At 44.6% G+C, this 17,344-nt stretch overlaps 1 protein-coding gene across 1 annotated transcript in view; it reads left to right on the top strand.

Annotated features, from left to right (window-relative positions):
* The window catches only part of LOC134910769 (taste receptor type 1 member 2-like), a 118,438-nt gene that overhangs the window by 42,170 nt on the left and 58,924 nt on the right, over positions 1-17,344 (top strand). The window lies entirely within an intron of this gene.

The raw sequence follows: 17,344 nt of genomic DNA, 5'->3' as shown, positions 1-17,344 counted from the left end.
AATGCAATGAGGGAATGATGATGGAGGTAACCGCACAAATACCTTAATTACTGGGAGTATGTTATCTCCACCTGGTAGGCGGATATTTTTTCTCCCCCTGGTCTCATTTGCGACACAGCGCTATTGACAGCGCCCTAAACCTACCAGCATCATGCATGTCATCCGACCCCGCCCACCCCGTCCCGCTATTCCCAATCCCTCAAAGGTGATTGACAGCGCTCTAGACCAATGGGCGCCTAAGGGAAACAAATCTGATTGGCTGATGCAGCAACACTAAGGTTTTTAAACTTCTCACTGTTACCTGCTGAACATGATGAGGAAGTGAGCAAGCCCATACAGGGTGAAACGCGTTTTTCTTATTGTCGTCAGCGGGACCACCGGCTCCAGCCCCATCACACTGCAGACACTCCTTCTGGATGTCCAGATCACGGTTATCGGAACTTTTGTGTTCCCTCACTTACTAATCCTTTGATGCTTTAACCCTCTTACATTTACAATTTTTCTTATGCAGAGTTGATGTCCTTTTCCAGCATACCCTTATAGCCTGTGTATGTGTATTCATACTTAGCACAGAATATTCTAAAGATATCATTTATTTATTTGATTATAGGATGGTGCAACTAGGGATACTTCTCTCTTAGGCTATATATCTAGGGTGTATGTACATCTAACCTACTGCTTGATAATTAGCAGAATATTGCTATCTCGTTGCAGGATTTTTTTCTGGTGTATTAGTAAGCATCAATATTCTATCAACTACGCACCCCAATCAGGTGCTTTATATTGATGGATCAGGAATCCAGTATCTTTTATGATACCTTACATCACATATAATTGAGTGTCTGGGTGTTACAATTAACAGCCTATTGTGTGACCTACGCAATACCACAAACCGTGGTTTCTAGTGCAGTATTTCTAATACTTTCATATATAAATATATGATATATTGACTGACAAATTCTATTTTACTACAACCTTTTTCTGTGGACTCTCGGACTCTCATCTGCAATCCAGGGCGCACAGTGCCAGGAAGGTGGTAACTGTAGCACTCTGCCTAAATGCAGACAGCAGATCCACACTGTCTTCTCTATTCTTTTTCCTACTCTTTGGTGAAGCTGATTTGTCAGCTTTATCATTTTCTTATATAGGTGCACTCTCATTGGTGTATAGTGCATTTACCTTCCCTACTATCATACCACACCTTCAATGCCTGATCTCGTCTGATCTTGGAAGCCAAGCGGTGTTGGGCTGTGTTAGTACCTGGGGAGGAAACTACCAGTGAATACCCAGTTTTGTAGGGTAGTGGTCACTATATAGGGACCTGTGACATATGACGCCAACAGCAGTATCACCAATTATTTCTGTCATTCAACTGTGAATAATATCACTTTCATTTGCTGCACTACCAATACGCAGGCCACATGCTGTTATTATTTATATCATCTTAATACATATGGCACTGACCCCTACTTGACCCTTGTATATAGGCATATGATAATACCAACCAGCTTCTGGCATTATTAATACAGATTTTCTGTACTGGTCAGGTGAAATGGGTGTATGACTAAACAGTGCCTACAGCCTTTCTAATCTCTATTCGTAGATCAAGACCAGAACATTTTAACATTTTTTCCATACCTTCGAGATGTGTATGTGAATTAATACTTGTTAGGATCATTATTGGGTATTTAGCTAATTTTTAAAAATTTATTAATAAAGATTTGTTTTAGTATTTCTTCCTATATATCAGGTATTTACCTTTAGTTCAACAGTGCGCCCACACAAGAGCCTTCTCTGTCTCCTCTGTAGTAGGACACATATATCTTCCCTTGAGGTGGGACAGGAGACACGTGGTGGCAAAGGCAGTGGGACTGATGATAGGATGCTGGTCATGAGGCTGAACATCTTCCTCCATGGACCGTGATAACGCTTCTGCCTTTACATTCCGAGAGCCTGGTCGATACAAGATCTTGAAATCAAAACACGAGAAGAATAGTGACCAGCGGGCTTTGTGAGGATTCAGGCACTGGGCCGCTTGGAGGTAGAGCAAGTTCTTGTGGTCTGTAAAATGGTTACAGTAAATTTGGCACCCTCTAACAAGTACCTCCACTCTTCCAATGCCAACTTGATTGCTAACAACTCTTGATCGCCAATGGAGTAGTTTTTCTCTGCAGGAAGGAATTTTCATGAGAAAAAAACGCATGGATGTTGCTTCCCATCTTCCGCGGTCTGGCATAGCACTGCTCCAATACCCACCTTAGAGGCATCAACTTCAAGGGAAAAGGGCTTATTAGGGTCTGGTTGCGGGAGAATAGGAGCCGAGATGAAGGCTTGTTTTAGCAGATGGAACGAGTACAAGGCTTCTTTGGACCAGGCTGCGGGATTTCCTACTTTTTTGGTCAGGGCTGTAATTGGAGAGATGAGCGTGGAGAATCCCCTGATAAATTTTCTATAATAATTGGCAAAACCAATGAAGTGCTGGACAGCCTTTAGTGTAGTTGGTTGGGACCAACCGTTGATGGCCTCAAGTTTTTCCGGGTCCATCTGTAATTTTGAGCTTGAAATAATGTACCCCGAGAAAGGTATAGAGCGTACTTCAAAGGTACACTTGGAGAGTTTACCGTACAATTTATTTGCACGTAAACAGGACAGGACTTCTTTCACCTGACTGCGATGGGTTTGGAGATCCTGGGCAAATATAAGGATGTTGTCAAGATATACTACGAGGAACTTGTATAATACATCTCTGAATATATCATTCACAAACTGTTGGAAAACTGCAGGGGCATTACTTAATCCGAAGGGCATTACAAGGTACTCGTAATGCCCAGGTCTGGTGTTGAAAGCTGTTTTCCATTCATCGCCCTCACGGATTCTGATTAAGTTATAAGCTCCTCTGAGGTCCAGTTTGGTGAAGACCTTTGCTCCCTTGACACGATCGAACAGCTCAGTTATGAGAGGAAGAGGATAACTGTTTTTGACTGTTATGTTGTTTAAGCCTCTATAATCAATGCAGGGATGCAGGCCTCCATCTTTCTTTTTTACAAAGAAGAAACCCGCTCCAGCGGGAGAGGAGGAAGGGCGGATGAAACCTTTTTGCAGATTTTCCTGAATGTAATCAGACATTGCTTTAGTCTCGGGTACCGAGAGTGGGTATGTGCGCCCCATAGGAGGGGACTTTCCGGGAAGAAGGTCAATCGGGCAATCACATTTATGATGAGGAGGTAACACATCAGCTGCCTGTTCACTGAATACATCACAAAATTCTTCATATGCTGTGGGTAGGCCGGGCAAGAGCTTAATCTCAGTGGACCGGATAGGAGTTACTTCACTTACTAAATGCTTCTGGCAATAATCACTCCATTCCTCAATCTGCAGTGAGGCCCAATTGATGCGAGGATTGTGGAGTCGTAACCATGGCAAACCTAGCACGATATCGTAAGAAGACTTAGGAACGATGAGAATCTCAATGTATTCTTGATGAAGAACCCCCACTTGGATGGTAACAGGAGCTGTCTGATGTGTGACATCACTGCCAAGAATTTTACTACCATCGAGGTAGAGGTGCTGAGATAATGAAGAGACTGGAATATTACATTTTTTGGCAAGGTCTGAGGTAATGAAGTTCCCTGCTGCCCCAGAGTCCGCCAGGGCAGAGACGTGATAGCAACCTGCTGGAGACAGAAGGGTAACTGGAAGTACCAAGTCAGGAGATGGAGGAGACTTTATTAAATGGCCTAACCTGACTCCCCCATTGCAGGTTAGGGCTTGGTGTTTCCCCGGACGCTCAGGACAGAACCTGATAAAGTGACCGGAAGCGGCACAATACAAACACAATTTCTCTTTTTGCCTCCTGGATCGTTCTTCCGGTGATAGCCTAGATATACCTGTTTGCTTAGGTTCTGCTGTGCTAGCAGACACTGGACGATGCAGAGGCAGGGAAGAAACTCTGGATAAAACTTTCCCCTGCCGCTCTAGACCTCTCTCTCTGAGACGTAGGTCTATTTTAACACACGGGGAGATTAAATCTTCTAACTGAACTGGAAGATCACGGGTAGCCAACTTGTCCTTAATGCGCTCCGAAACTCCTAACCAGAAAGCAGCAGTTAGTGCTTCATTGTTCCACTTTAATTCGGAAGCCAAGGTCTGGAATTGGACTACAAATTGTCCCATGGGACGGGAGCCTTGTTTAATAAGGAGTATCTCTGTAGAGGCAGACGCCGCTCGACCTGGCTCATCGAATATGCGTCTGAATGTGGAAACAAATTTGACATAATCAGTGAGTAAAGTGTCAGACCTTTCCCACAGCGGTGATACCCAACTTAAAGCTGAACCAGTTAGCAGGGAGACAATGTAAGCTATCTTGGTCCTAGCAGAAGGGAAATTCTGTGGATGTAGTTCAAATTGGATGTCACATTGATTGAGAAATCCTCTACAGAGCTTGGGATTGCCATCATATTTATTAGGAGCAGGAAGATGTAAGTGAGAGATAGACACAGAAGAATGAGCAGCTGGTGGAGTGGACACTACAGGGGTAGATGACCTGAGTGACTGCTAGAGGGCAACCAAGCAAGTGGACACTTCCTGTAGGTAGGTAGGTAGTGACTTGCTGCTGTGCGGCTTCCTGTGTATCTATTCATGAAATAACATTCTGAAGAGCCGCTGGGCCCACACTGTGGTCATGTGCCGAGTCCATCGGCCTTGAACAATCTGTCACGGGTGGTCTGATTGTGTTCCCGATAATGACCTGGGTGAGCTGGTGGATGGCACAGGGAGGCAGAAGTTAGGTGGCTTGAGATATGGACAAGTCATATGCTGGAGCACTCTAGAAGATTACACAGTGAGCATAGAGAATTGGCGAGACCTGAAGCAGAGGCACGGAGTCTTAACTCACCAGGGGTTTTTGCCAGTAACCCCTGCCAGGGGATATGGTCTTCGCTGCGCCTGACGGGCAGGTCGTGGCCCTCTGCTCAGGTTCCTCTGTAGAGGCTGTGAGACACTCGAGTATACAGGGATGCTTAATACCGGATTATACTGAAGTGCTTAATCATCGATAGTGAGTCTGATGGTGACGTGAAAAGGTAAGTATATCAGGGATGGTGACCTCAGGAGTGCTTGGGTAGCTGAGGATATCCGGAGCCTGTGAGGGAATCCTGGACTGAGCACCGCAGACTGGTAACACACTGAGATGGAGATAGTGGAAGTCTCTGGCGGCAGGTAAGTAATCAGGAAAAGCAGGTACAGCAGGACACAGGTAAACGGATCTCTGGAGCAATCCTGGAGCCTTGAGAGCGACTCTGGAGAACTTGCAGGAGAACTGACAAGTTGTTCAAGGCAATGAGGACTCTGGGAAGACTGCTTATATCCCCCTAGAAGGATGCTGATTGGTTGCTGCCGGCAGCAGCAGCAGCAGCATGCACAGAACCAGGAAGTAATTATCTGGATACCTGGACCATGTGACTTTGGATAATGTGACTCTACCAGAGTCAGTGGAAATCATGCTAGTAATCACAGAAAGCACCAGAGGCTGATCTGCGGCACAGAATACACTAGTGTGCTGGTAAGTGGCGTGTGCGAGCAGTGTGTGAACTGTGGTTCCTGACATGTACGTTACAAGCTGTTCATGCTATTTAGTACTCAAATGCAAAATACTGTACATATATGATAAGCATGGTCATTTGGCATCCAGGAACTTAGGGAGGAGCTTTTATCTCTCCCCATTATACTTAGAAAGATAACATTTGCCGCTGCAGCATTTACAGCTGAGTACTGTATGTTACAAGCTGTTCGTGCTATTTAGTACTCAAATACAAAATACTGTACAGAGGTGCTAAGCATGGTGATTTGGTATCCAGGAACTTAGGGAGGAGCTTTTATCTCTCCCCATTATTCTTAATACTACGGGATATGGACGCTCACATATCCCTAACATCAATAGACCATATTGTACCTGTAACATGTTCGTTTGCATCTGTATATGCTGTACTATTTGCGTTTGTGCTGTATATACTGTTACAGTATATACTGTATGACATACTGTAGCATATTGTAGCATAATGAGACGCACTAGTAAAGTAGTTCTTACGCTGTCGTCCAGTATTGTATTTTAATGGAGACCACACGCTTGCGCAATGGTGATTTTAAAAAGTGACATCTGGTGGATGATCGCAGGTATTACACTCAAAGGTAATACCAACTTATCTGTGCTTCTCCCTATGACTAGGGTCAGTCACGCTGCGTATGCCCGATCGCGAATAACGCCTCAGCCAGCCAAGATAATGGAGGCTCCATCTGTATTTTAGTCCTGCAGTCCTATTGCCTTCCTTCCTGCCCTCTGGAAGTACTACACCAGAGGCTCTCAAACCTCAATGTTTTGCAGGTAACCCAGCAGGTGCACAGGTGTATTAATTACTCACTGACACATTTTAAAAAGGTCCACAGGTGGAGCTAATTATTTCACTTGCGATTATGTGAGGAGACCTGCAAAACATGCACTGTGTGGGCCCCCGAGGACCGAGTTTGAGAACCTCTGTACTACACCATCTGGCTGGTGTTGTGGTGAAGGTGCATCTGCAAGATGTCCATCTGGGATCTGGTCAGGATTCTGGCAGTCGGGATCCCAGCAGTTGAAATGCTGACTTAGAAATCCTGACACTGCTTGGACAGGCCAGCGCTGGCATCCCGACAAGGTTCATAAACCCACCACCGTGATGCCAAACATATCCCGGACCACTAAAGAGGTTAGCAGTAGGGGGAGTTTAGGTATAGGCTGTAAGGGGAGGGTAAGGTTTACAAGCATTGGGAAAAGGTTAGTTAGGTCATCTTTCCCTTGTCAGGATACCCAAAATCGGGATGCCACAGTCAGTATTCTGACTTCCTGCATCCTGAATTCTGGCATTTGCATCCACTTTTGAGGTGAGGTCATTGTGGCTGTTGCTTTCTCTAGAGCTGTTACTATGCTGTTCAGTTTGTTGAGCTACCAGTTGCTGGGTAAAATTTACAATGGTGGCATTTAAGTCTCTTGTGGCTACATTTTGTGATTCCCTCGGCCACAACATACTTTGTTGGGTTCTCAGGTTGGCCTCAACGTATGGAGGAAGTTTTGGTGTAGTTTTGTAGATTGTCCTCCATCATCCTTACAAATGTGTAATGCAATCTGTTTTGGTCATCCTGCTTTAGTCCCAGAGTGTTTGCCACCCGTGTCAGCTGCATGCATTGTCTTTTCACATTATTGTTTAGTTTATATATGTTTCAGTCCTGGCTTCCCATATGTGCCACTTACGTTTTGAGCCAATCCAGCTGAGTGGTTTGTTGAGTGGAACAAGTGTTCCAAAAATCTTGCTCGTGTGTTGTTTTTGGTGCAGTGAATGCGGGACTGGTGTGTGGCATTGGGGTGTGCAAAATAGGTTGTGTTGTGGGTGTAGGCTTTGGTGCAGTTATGTGTCCTTCATTTCTACCCTCCCTCTTCAGCTGGCTTCGGGTTGTCTTGAATGTCCTCCTCTGGAAGTAAGGTAGAGTTGTGTGTAAGTTTAAATTGTTAATATTAGCTGCATTGTTGTGTAAATGTATATTTATTAATACTTAACTTGAGATTGTTTCCTTTAAAAATGTCCTTAAAAAATGGGTTAATAATTTTTTTTTAATAAATATCGTTTTTTATGCCATTTGTATAAAATATACAAATGATATTATACACATCTGCAGAACGGATCTCCTACACAAAAAGTGGTGGACACAATGGGGTGGCGCAGTCGCATGTGATCTAACCAAGCCAGTTAAGTAGCTAATGGGTACATTTACTAAAGTTTCTATGAATGAAAAGTGGAGGTGTTGTCCATAGCAACGAAACACAATCTATCACTGTATGTCTCTTTTGCATGCCAGGAAATGAAAGACCGATTTTGTTTGTTATGGGCAACATCTTTTTTTTAAACCAACTTTTGTAAATGTACCCCAAAGTATGGGTGGATAAATGTGTAGGCGCAGGGGATTCTATAGTGTGTTGTGGATTTTTATGAGTGGAGATTTTCTCCATAGCAAACAATATGATTATAACCAACATTTATTTGTCACCTTTTATAAAATAATAGCTAACAACTGATTGTTTTCTATAGCCAACATTCCCATTTTAAATATGCCACATCTTAATAAATGCATCCCCTACACTGTTTGGGATGAGGTTACATTGCTGTCAGCAGAGCCGGCCTTAGGCATAGGCAAACTAGGCAAATGCCTAGGGCATTTGGTATGCTTAGGGGCACCAGCAGCTTCTGCTGATTAAAATGATATGCGGCATGCCTATATTCTGTGTGTGACTGCGGCTGTATCTGCATACAAAATGCTACGTTGCAGTGTATTCCTGGAAGTCACTGTAATGTAGCATTTCATATGCAGATACAGGTGCAGTCGCACACAGAATATAGGCACGCTGCATATCATTTTAATCAGCAGAAGCTGCTTATGCATCCTAGCCACATAGTAATGCAAATAAGATGCATTTTCATAAACAAAAGACGCTTGACGTTAGCAGAGCTGCCAGCTGACTCATGCCAGGCATCTCCTGCAGAACTAGCGGCGGTGCTAGGGGGGCACCAGCCAAAATCTTGCCTAGGGCATCATATTGGTTAGGGCCGGCTCTGGCTGTCAGTGGGGATAACAGAGGTCAGGATGCCAACGCTGGAATCCCAAACACTGACAGTAGAGATGTGCACCGGACACTTTTTGGGTTTTGGGTTTTGATTTTGGATCTGGATCTCCTTTCAGGTTTTTGATCTGGGTTTTTTTGAAAAAAATCACCACATAAAAACAGAATTTTTTTTTTGTTCCTGCATTATTATTAACCTCAATAACATTCATTTTCACTAATTTCTAGTCTATTCTGAACACCTCACACCTCAAAATATTGTTTTCAGGCCAGAAGGTTGCACCGAGGTAGCTGGATGACTAAACTAATTAACACAAGTGTGCGGCACAAACACCTGGCCCATCTAGGAGTGGCACTGCAGAGGCAGACAGGATGGCAGTTTTAAAAACTAGGCCCCAATGAGCACATACTGTTATGCAAAGAAAAAAAAGAGGTGCAAGATGGAATTGTCCTTGGGCCCTCCCTCCAACCTTATGTTGTTTAAACAGGACATGCACAGTTTAATAAACCCATCATTTCAGCGACAGGTGGTCCCCCTGGAAAAAGCTTGCCCAGTTCTCAGAATCATAGCTAGCTACAAACATACCACCTCCATATATGATGACTTTTCACATTATGAGAAGAGGCAAGAGGAAGAGGACAGTGTCAAGAAGGTGATTAAAAATTAGATAGGCACACGCACTCAGGAACAACACACAGACTTTAACCTCCTATATTGGTGTGGAACGGAAAGATCTTCAACCAAGCAAATATATAATTACCACATTACTGGACAAACTGAAAAACTAGGTACAAAAGCCTCCAGATTTGTACCCCCTTCTCCATTTTCAGAGACTAAGATAATCTTAGATTTAATCCTGGGATGCAAATAAACTGGTGTATACCACAGGAACAAGATTGGATATTTTCCCCTCCACGGAGTCTGGAGACTTATTTTGTGAAAATCTCTTGGGTTTCTTTTTTTCCATTTATTTATTGCATTTTTATTTACATATTTTGTGGCAGATGCCTTATTTTCATTTTTCACAGCTCCCAGCTACACGCATGTGAGCATACCTTTGTGTCCCAGTTACATGCATGTGAGCATACCTGTGTGTCTTGTTTATTTTATTAATATTTTATTTTTAAATAAAGAAGCCCCTGAGATGTTTTAGCAGCCAATCGTAAGCCCCCACAGCAGCCCCGAATCGGGCAAGTTGAGTTCAGTTGGATTTGGTACAGTTATAAGCAGTACTGTGCAGTGAATTATTTGATATTGAGCCCCTGCCCTAGTGGAGTTTACCACTCTACAGTCCAAACTTATTTTAAACTACAAGTAGGACTGTGGGAGGAAGCAATGCTAACCTCTGTGACACAGCATGCCTCAGCCTGGCAAGCCAGATAGCTTCCTGGCAGTAAGCCACCATGAGACTCCATACTGGGCCTTATTCAGTAACTGTTTGTGCCTCACAGGAGCTCCTATCCCATCTAGTGCTGCAGTGCAATGGAAAGCTGAGATTTAATTTTGCAATGCAAGATCACTGAAACTCTGTTCCTCTAACACTGCAAGGTCTTGCTATAACCCTACGCAGCCCTTACATTGTACATTTATTATGTAGAAAACATTTACAAAATTACTGAAAAGAACCCTGTACAACAAATGCACATCTTGTAAATAATCCCAAAATGTGGAACGTTATTAAATCAAAATTAAGGTTTACTAATTGGAGCCATTCATTTGAGTCCCTAACATTAAATAATTGAGAAGAACCTGTCTCTAATGCTGGGTACACAGTAAACACTAGAAGATATATCTACTAGAGATGAGCGGGTTCAGACAGGGCGCCTCTGGAATTATATGGCAAACATATACACATACAGATGGAGCCGCACAGCCCCGTCGTACACCAGCATTCCCGAAATGACTAGGCGATCTGTCTGCCTAGTCACTCCCATTAACTTGAATGGGTCGCATGTGCATCATGGATGCATGCGCACCCCGGACCCGGTGATAGACGCACCCAGGCACAGACAAAGCCATTAGCGTGTTTGACACCTGTGTGCTGACCTGGGGTGGCCGACCTGTGCTGACATCGTGGGGTCCTGCACCCCAGGCCCATACCTAGTATTAGGGACCCCAGTGACGGAGAAGCCTTGTCGATCGGCCTGGGGGCTTAACCCTATATCTGCAGATATACGCAACTAAGATCTCCGTATTATCTGACTATTATTATGTAGTAATATTATTCACTCGGTGTGCATTAGGGAACACAGTTTTTTTCCTACACAGAATTACCCCTCCCCTTTTAGCACCTGAGTGACATTACAATCTGATTGAGCAGCTTTCCACTTTGTGTATTGTATATAGAGAGGCATAAATGGGTCAGCATTAGGAGGGATTGCTGACTCCAGAAGTGCCATAGGGGAAGCCAGGGGTATCCCCAGGTAAGCTGGCTCTCAGATGCTGTAGGTGCCATTACCATGTGGCCTTACACTGGGAATTTAACCCAGATATATTTGTAATTATTGATGGGGTGGGTGTGGGGTGCGGTGGCCCCTGTGTCGGTATGGCTGGGCAGCTTCAGGTCGGCACACCCTAACACTTTATTAACACTTATTATTTTTCCTATCACTTTGTATATATTATTTTAATCACACCACTTACATAGCACTTCTGTGCTTCTTATTAACCCCTATTAATTCTCACCTGTGTGCTGACCTGGGGTGGCCGACCTGTGCCGACATCGTGGGGTCCTGCACCCCAGGCCCATACCTAGTATTAGGGACCCCCAGTGACGGAGAAGCCTTGTCGATCGGCCTGTGGGCTTAACCCTATATCTGCAGATATACGCAACTAAGATCTCCGTATTATCTGACTATTATTATGTAGTAATATTATTCACTCGGTGTGCATTAGGGAACACAGTTTTTTTCCTACAAATCTAGTTTTCTCAGGCAGCTGCCAGAGAAAATGAAGTAGGAGATGTTGCCATATCACGTTCCACTGGATTATGATTCTGTCTCTTTTGAGTCTGACTGACTTTGGCCACAAATGTGGTCTCCCCCCACTTTATTGGAAAACACTTTGTCAAACTTGGAATTTCCATTTACACTTTTGAGGCTGTATGTTTCATCAAATCTGGTTGTGATGTTGAAGCTTGTTTCATATTCTGCTCTAGACTTTAGTTTAAACCTAGGATGAAGTACAGGAGCACCCCAGTAATTATACAGCAGTGCCTCTGGACTTATACAGCAGATAGGCAGCACCCCTGGACTTATACAGCAGATGTGCAACATCCCTGGGGTATTACACATAACAGAAAACAGGCAGCAGCACCCCTGGAATTAAATGGCAGTGGGGCAGCAGCCCTGGACTTATAGGGCAGAGAAACAGCACCCCTGTAAAGCACCCCAGGACAGCACCCCTGTCCCTTTAGTCTTTCTCCAGGACACCTGACTGCATCTTTCAGTTGACTTCTGCCCTTATCTCACAATTGTCCGGATTGTACTCCAGTACATCTTCCACCAGCTAACTAGTTACAGTTACACAGCACAGCAGACAGACATCAGCACCCCTGAACTTAAATGGCAGAGGGACAGCACCCCTGGACTTATAGGGCAGAGGTGCAGCACCCCTGGAATGATATTACAAAGAAAAGACATGCAAGATGGAATTGTCTTTGTCTTTGGGCCCTCCCACCCACCCGTATGTTGTAGAAACAGGACATGCACATTTTAACAAACCAATCATTTTAGTGACAGGGTTTGCCACACAACTGTGGCTGAAATGATTGGTTTGTTTGGGCCCCCACAAAAAAGTAGCAATTAATCTCTCCTTGCACAAACTGGCTCTATAGAGGCAAGATGTCATCCTCATCTTCTGATTCCTCATTCCCTTCAGTGTTCCTTCAGTGTTTACATCCTCATCCTTACAGAGTATTAATTTGTCCCCGCTGGAATCCACCATAACAGGTCCCTGTGTATTTTCTGGAGGCAATTGCTGGTAAAGGTCTTCCTGAAGGAATTTATCATTCATTTTGATGAACCTCATCTTCTCCACATTTTGTGGAAGTAACCTCCTACACCGATCGCTGACAAGGTTACTGGCTGCACTAAACACTCTTTCGGAGTACACACTGGAGTGGGGGCAACTTAGGTAAAATAAAGCCAGTTTGTGCAAGGGCATCCAAATTGCCTCTTTTTCCTGCCAGTATACATGCCTACTTGGATGCTGTCACCGATATAACCCTCCACCATTCTTTCAACAGTGACAGCATCATATGCAGTAACAGTAGACATGTCATTAATTGTTGGTAGCTCCTTCAGTCCAGACCAGATGTTAACACTTGCGCCTGACTGCCCTGCATCACCAACAGTGGGTCAGCTAGGAAATGTTATTATATTCCTCGCAGCCCCAGGTGCAGGTGAAAATGAAGGAGGAGCTGTTGACGTGTCACATTCCGCTTGAGTTGACAATTTTCTCACCAGCAGGACTTTGCACCTCTGCAGACTTGTGTCCGCCAGAAAGAAATATACAACGTAGGCTTTAAACCTAGGATCGAGCACGTGGCAAAAATGTAGTGATCTGATTTCAACAGATTGACCACTGTTGAATCCTGGCAAAGCGAATGAAGGGCTCCATCCTCAAGTCCCACATTCTTAGCAAAATCACTCCGTTTTAGCTCCTCCTTCAATTTCTCCAGCTGATTCTGCAAAAGCCTGAAGAGGGGAATGACCTGACTCAAGCTGGCAGTGTCTGAAATGACTTCACGTGTGGCAAGTTCAAAGGGTTGTAGAACCTTGCACAACACAGAAATCATTCTGCACTGCACTTGAGTCAGGTGCATTCCCCCTCCTTTGTCATTTTTATATGTGGACATATACTGTAGTCTTGAAATCCATCTTGTTACTACCTCTTGCTTTAGGTGATGGCAGGGCAGGTTCAAGAGTGTTTGCTGGTGCTCCAATCTTCGGCATGCAGTCGCTGAATGTCGAAAGTTGCCCGTTGTTTTTCGGGCCACTGACAGCATCACTTGCATGCCCCTGTCATTTTTAAAATAATTCTGCACCACCAAATTAATTGTTTGAGCAAAACATGGAACCTGATGGAATTTGCCTAGATGTAATGATTGTACAATATTGGTGGCATTGTCAGATATCACTAATCCCCAGTAAAGTCTAAGTAGGGTAATCCGTTGTGCGATGATGTCCCTCAGTTTCTGTAAGAGGCTGTCAGCGGTATGCCTATTACAAAAACTGGTGATACACAGCGTAGCCTCTCTAGGAAGGAGTTGGCATTTGTGAGATGCTGCTGCTGGTGCCGCTGCTGTTGTTACTGCAGAAGGCAATACATCTACCCAATGAGCTGTCACAGTCATGTAGTCCTTAGTTTGCCCTGCTCCACTTGTCCACAGTCCGTGGTTAAGTGCACAGTGGGTACAACATCATTTTTGAGGACACTGAGACACTTTTCTTAATGTCCCTGTACAGTCCGGAAATCGCTTGCCTAGTGAAGTGGAATCTAGATGGGATTTGGTACCGGAAACACAGTACGTCCATTAACTGTCTAAATCCCACTGCACTAATGGCGGATTACGGATGCGCGTCTAACACCGGCACAGTTGTTATGGCCTCAGCTATCTGCTTTGCAACAGGGTGACTGCTGTCATATTTCATCTTCCTTGCAACGGACTGTTGGACAGTCAATTGCTTAGTAGAAATAGAACAAGAGGTCTTCTGACTTCCCCTCTGGGATGACGATCGACTCCCAGCAGCAACAACAGCAGCGGCAGAAGTAGGCATAGCACTCAAGGATCCTCCGGAGGAATACCGGGTAGGAAAGAACTCGTCAGTCATACCAGTGACATGGCCTGCAGGACTACCTCCGATACTGACTGAGAAGGAAATCGACAATGAGGGAGTTGGTGGTGTGGATTACAGGAGCTTTGATACAACAGAAAAAAGGGATTTGGGTGTCACTGGACTTCTGGATGGAGCCTCTGTTATTCAGGCTCTTTCAGTGACTAGGCGCACCCACCTGGGTGCACCTAGTCACTCTGATTGCCTCCGTCTGGAAGGGCGCAAACCGAGATGCACCCCATTCACTTGAATGGAGAGCATCTCCGTCCATGCGCCCGGACAGAGATGCTCTGAATGGGAGCATCTCTGTGCACTCCCAGCATGACTAGGCGGATGGATCACCTAGTCACGCCGGGAGTGCATGCCTGCGCTTCAGTCAGGTGAAATGACCGAGGCTTCATCTGTATGATAAATGAGCTGCAGGTGACGTATAAGGGAGGATGTTCCTAGGTAGTTAATGACCTTAACCCTACTTATTATGAATTGATAAAGGCAACACACAGATTGACACTTGTTGTCTGGATTTATGGAGAAATAATTCCACATCGAAGAGGTAGATTTTTTGGTATTTTGTCCAGGCATGACAATGGGCTTTTTCATCCCATGGCCAACAACTGTCTCCCCGGTGCCATTTTTCAAACAAACCACATTACCATCAGAATCCCCATCATCAACTTCGGCACCAGCTACGCCAACGTCCTCCTCATCCTGGTGTACTTCTTCAGTGACATCCTCAATCTTAATATCAGCAACTGGACTGGCGGGGCTCATCCCAGCACTTGCAGAGGTCGTGCAAATGGTGGTGGGAGCCTCCTCTTTCCATACAGTCTGGGGAAGGTCAGGCCTAGACATCACAACCGCGAACACACTTAGACTCTCCTTGGGGATTTGTGATATCTCTGAATGCACACTTGTTTCCTGTTCTTAAACAAGCTTTATTTTTAATTTTTTGAGAGAGAGGAGGTCTTCCATCTTCATGAGAAGCTGAACCACAAGTCATGAACATAGGCCAAGGCCTTTGCCTTTTTTTGCCACTTCATGTGGCAAATGTCATATTGCCAATTTTATGTTTGTCATCAGATAATTTTTTTTTATTAATTTTTGCTTCTTTAATTTTACATGCCTTCTATGAAATTGGGCATCAGCCTTAGCAGACAACATTGATGGAATTGCATCATCTATGTCATGACTTGTGGCAGCAGCTTCAGCACTAGTACTAGGAACTGGAAGTGGTTCCTGATCTTTCACTATTTTTTCCTCTAAACTTTTGTTCTCCATTTCACAGAACTGCTCCCCTTTATTTTTACAGCACATAGAACAGCACCTCTTTATTTTTACAGCACATAGGACAGGGCCACAACACCCCTTTATTTTTTCAGCACACAGGACAGTGCCCTTTATTTTTACATCACCCCTTTATTTTTACAGTACACAGAACAGTGCCCTTTTGTTTTTACAGCACCCCTTTATTTTTACAGCACACATGACAGGACCCCTTTATTTTTACAGCACACAGAACAGTGCCCCTTTATTGTTACAGCACCCCTTTATTTTTACAGCACACATGACAGGGCCCCTTTATTTTTAAAGCACACAGAACAGTGCCCCTTTATTTTTACAGCACCCCTTTATTTTTACAGCACGTAGAACAGTGCCCTTTATTTTTAATGCACCCCTTTATTTTTACAAAACACAGAACAGAGCCCCTTAATTTTTACAGCACACAGGACAGGGCCACAGTACCCCTTTTTTAACAGCACACAGAACAGTACCCCTTTATTTTTACAGCATACAGGACAGGGCCCCTTTATTTTTACTGCACACAGGACAGGGCCACAGCACTACTTTATGTTTACAGCACACAGAACAGCGACCCTTTATTTTTGCAGCACACAGAAGAGTGCCCCTGTACAGCACAGAACTGCAGCAGCCTTGTACAGCACCCTAAACAGCACAGGACACCAAAGGACAGCCCCCCTAACAGCACAGGACACCACCCAGAACAGCACAGGACAGTAGCACCCACAGAGAGACAGATGTCTGTCTCCCTCACTCTCCAAGTCTGGAGTGAAAATGGTGGTGACACGCGGCTCTTTATATGGGATCCGAAACCTGCGAGATCTGACAGCGGGATAATGACATTTTGCCTCAATCAGGGATCCGAGTCTGGCAGGAAGTCCCGAGCCGGACTTGAATCCAGACTGGGATCCAGAAGTCCACGGGGGTTCGTATCTCTGAGATACGAACCCACTCATCCCTTACTGACAGTGACACTAGCCGAAATCCCGGCTAATAGGGGCTATTCCCACTCATGCGTGTCCACGACAGACATAGTGTGGGAATAGAACCAACCTGTGATGAGTGCAGTGAGCCCACAAGGGGCTTCAATGTGCTTGCCGCTCTGCCGGCATTCTGGCTCCCCGGATCCCAGCATCGGCATATTGACTGCTGGGATCCTGGACACCGGCATCCATTACCAAATGCCACTGTTACATTATGTGGAAGTGTGTGTGTTTTTTCTCATCATTCCTTTCTAGGAATGATACTCACCAGCAAGATGTGGAGAATGAGAAGACTGGCGGTCTGGGGTCTCCATGATCCTGCTAGGTGGCCTGGATAAGATGGTGGAGATACAGTGCTGAGGGGGAAGGACGTGTGCTGAAGGACCTGCGGTCTGACCAGCTGTATCACAGAAAAATAATAGTATAGTACACTGCGGTATAGCACAAAAATAAATATATATATATATTTAGATATTTTTTTTCAATTATATTTATGCTTTATTTATTTTTTGCACTGGGGTAGCACCCCTAGATTGAAAGAGCACCCGTGGATGGACAACACACCACCCCTGGATGGACA

This window comes from Pseudophryne corroboree, chromosome 4 (genome assembly GCF_028390025.1).
Source record: "Pseudophryne corroboree isolate aPseCor3 chromosome 4, aPseCor3.hap2, whole genome shotgun sequence".
In the NCBI taxonomy this organism is placed as follows: Eukaryota; Metazoa; Chordata; class Amphibia; order Anura; family Myobatrachidae; genus Pseudophryne; species Pseudophryne corroboree.
Note: the sequence above shows the minus strand (reverse complement) of the source record. Positions and strands in the feature narration are given on the sequence as shown.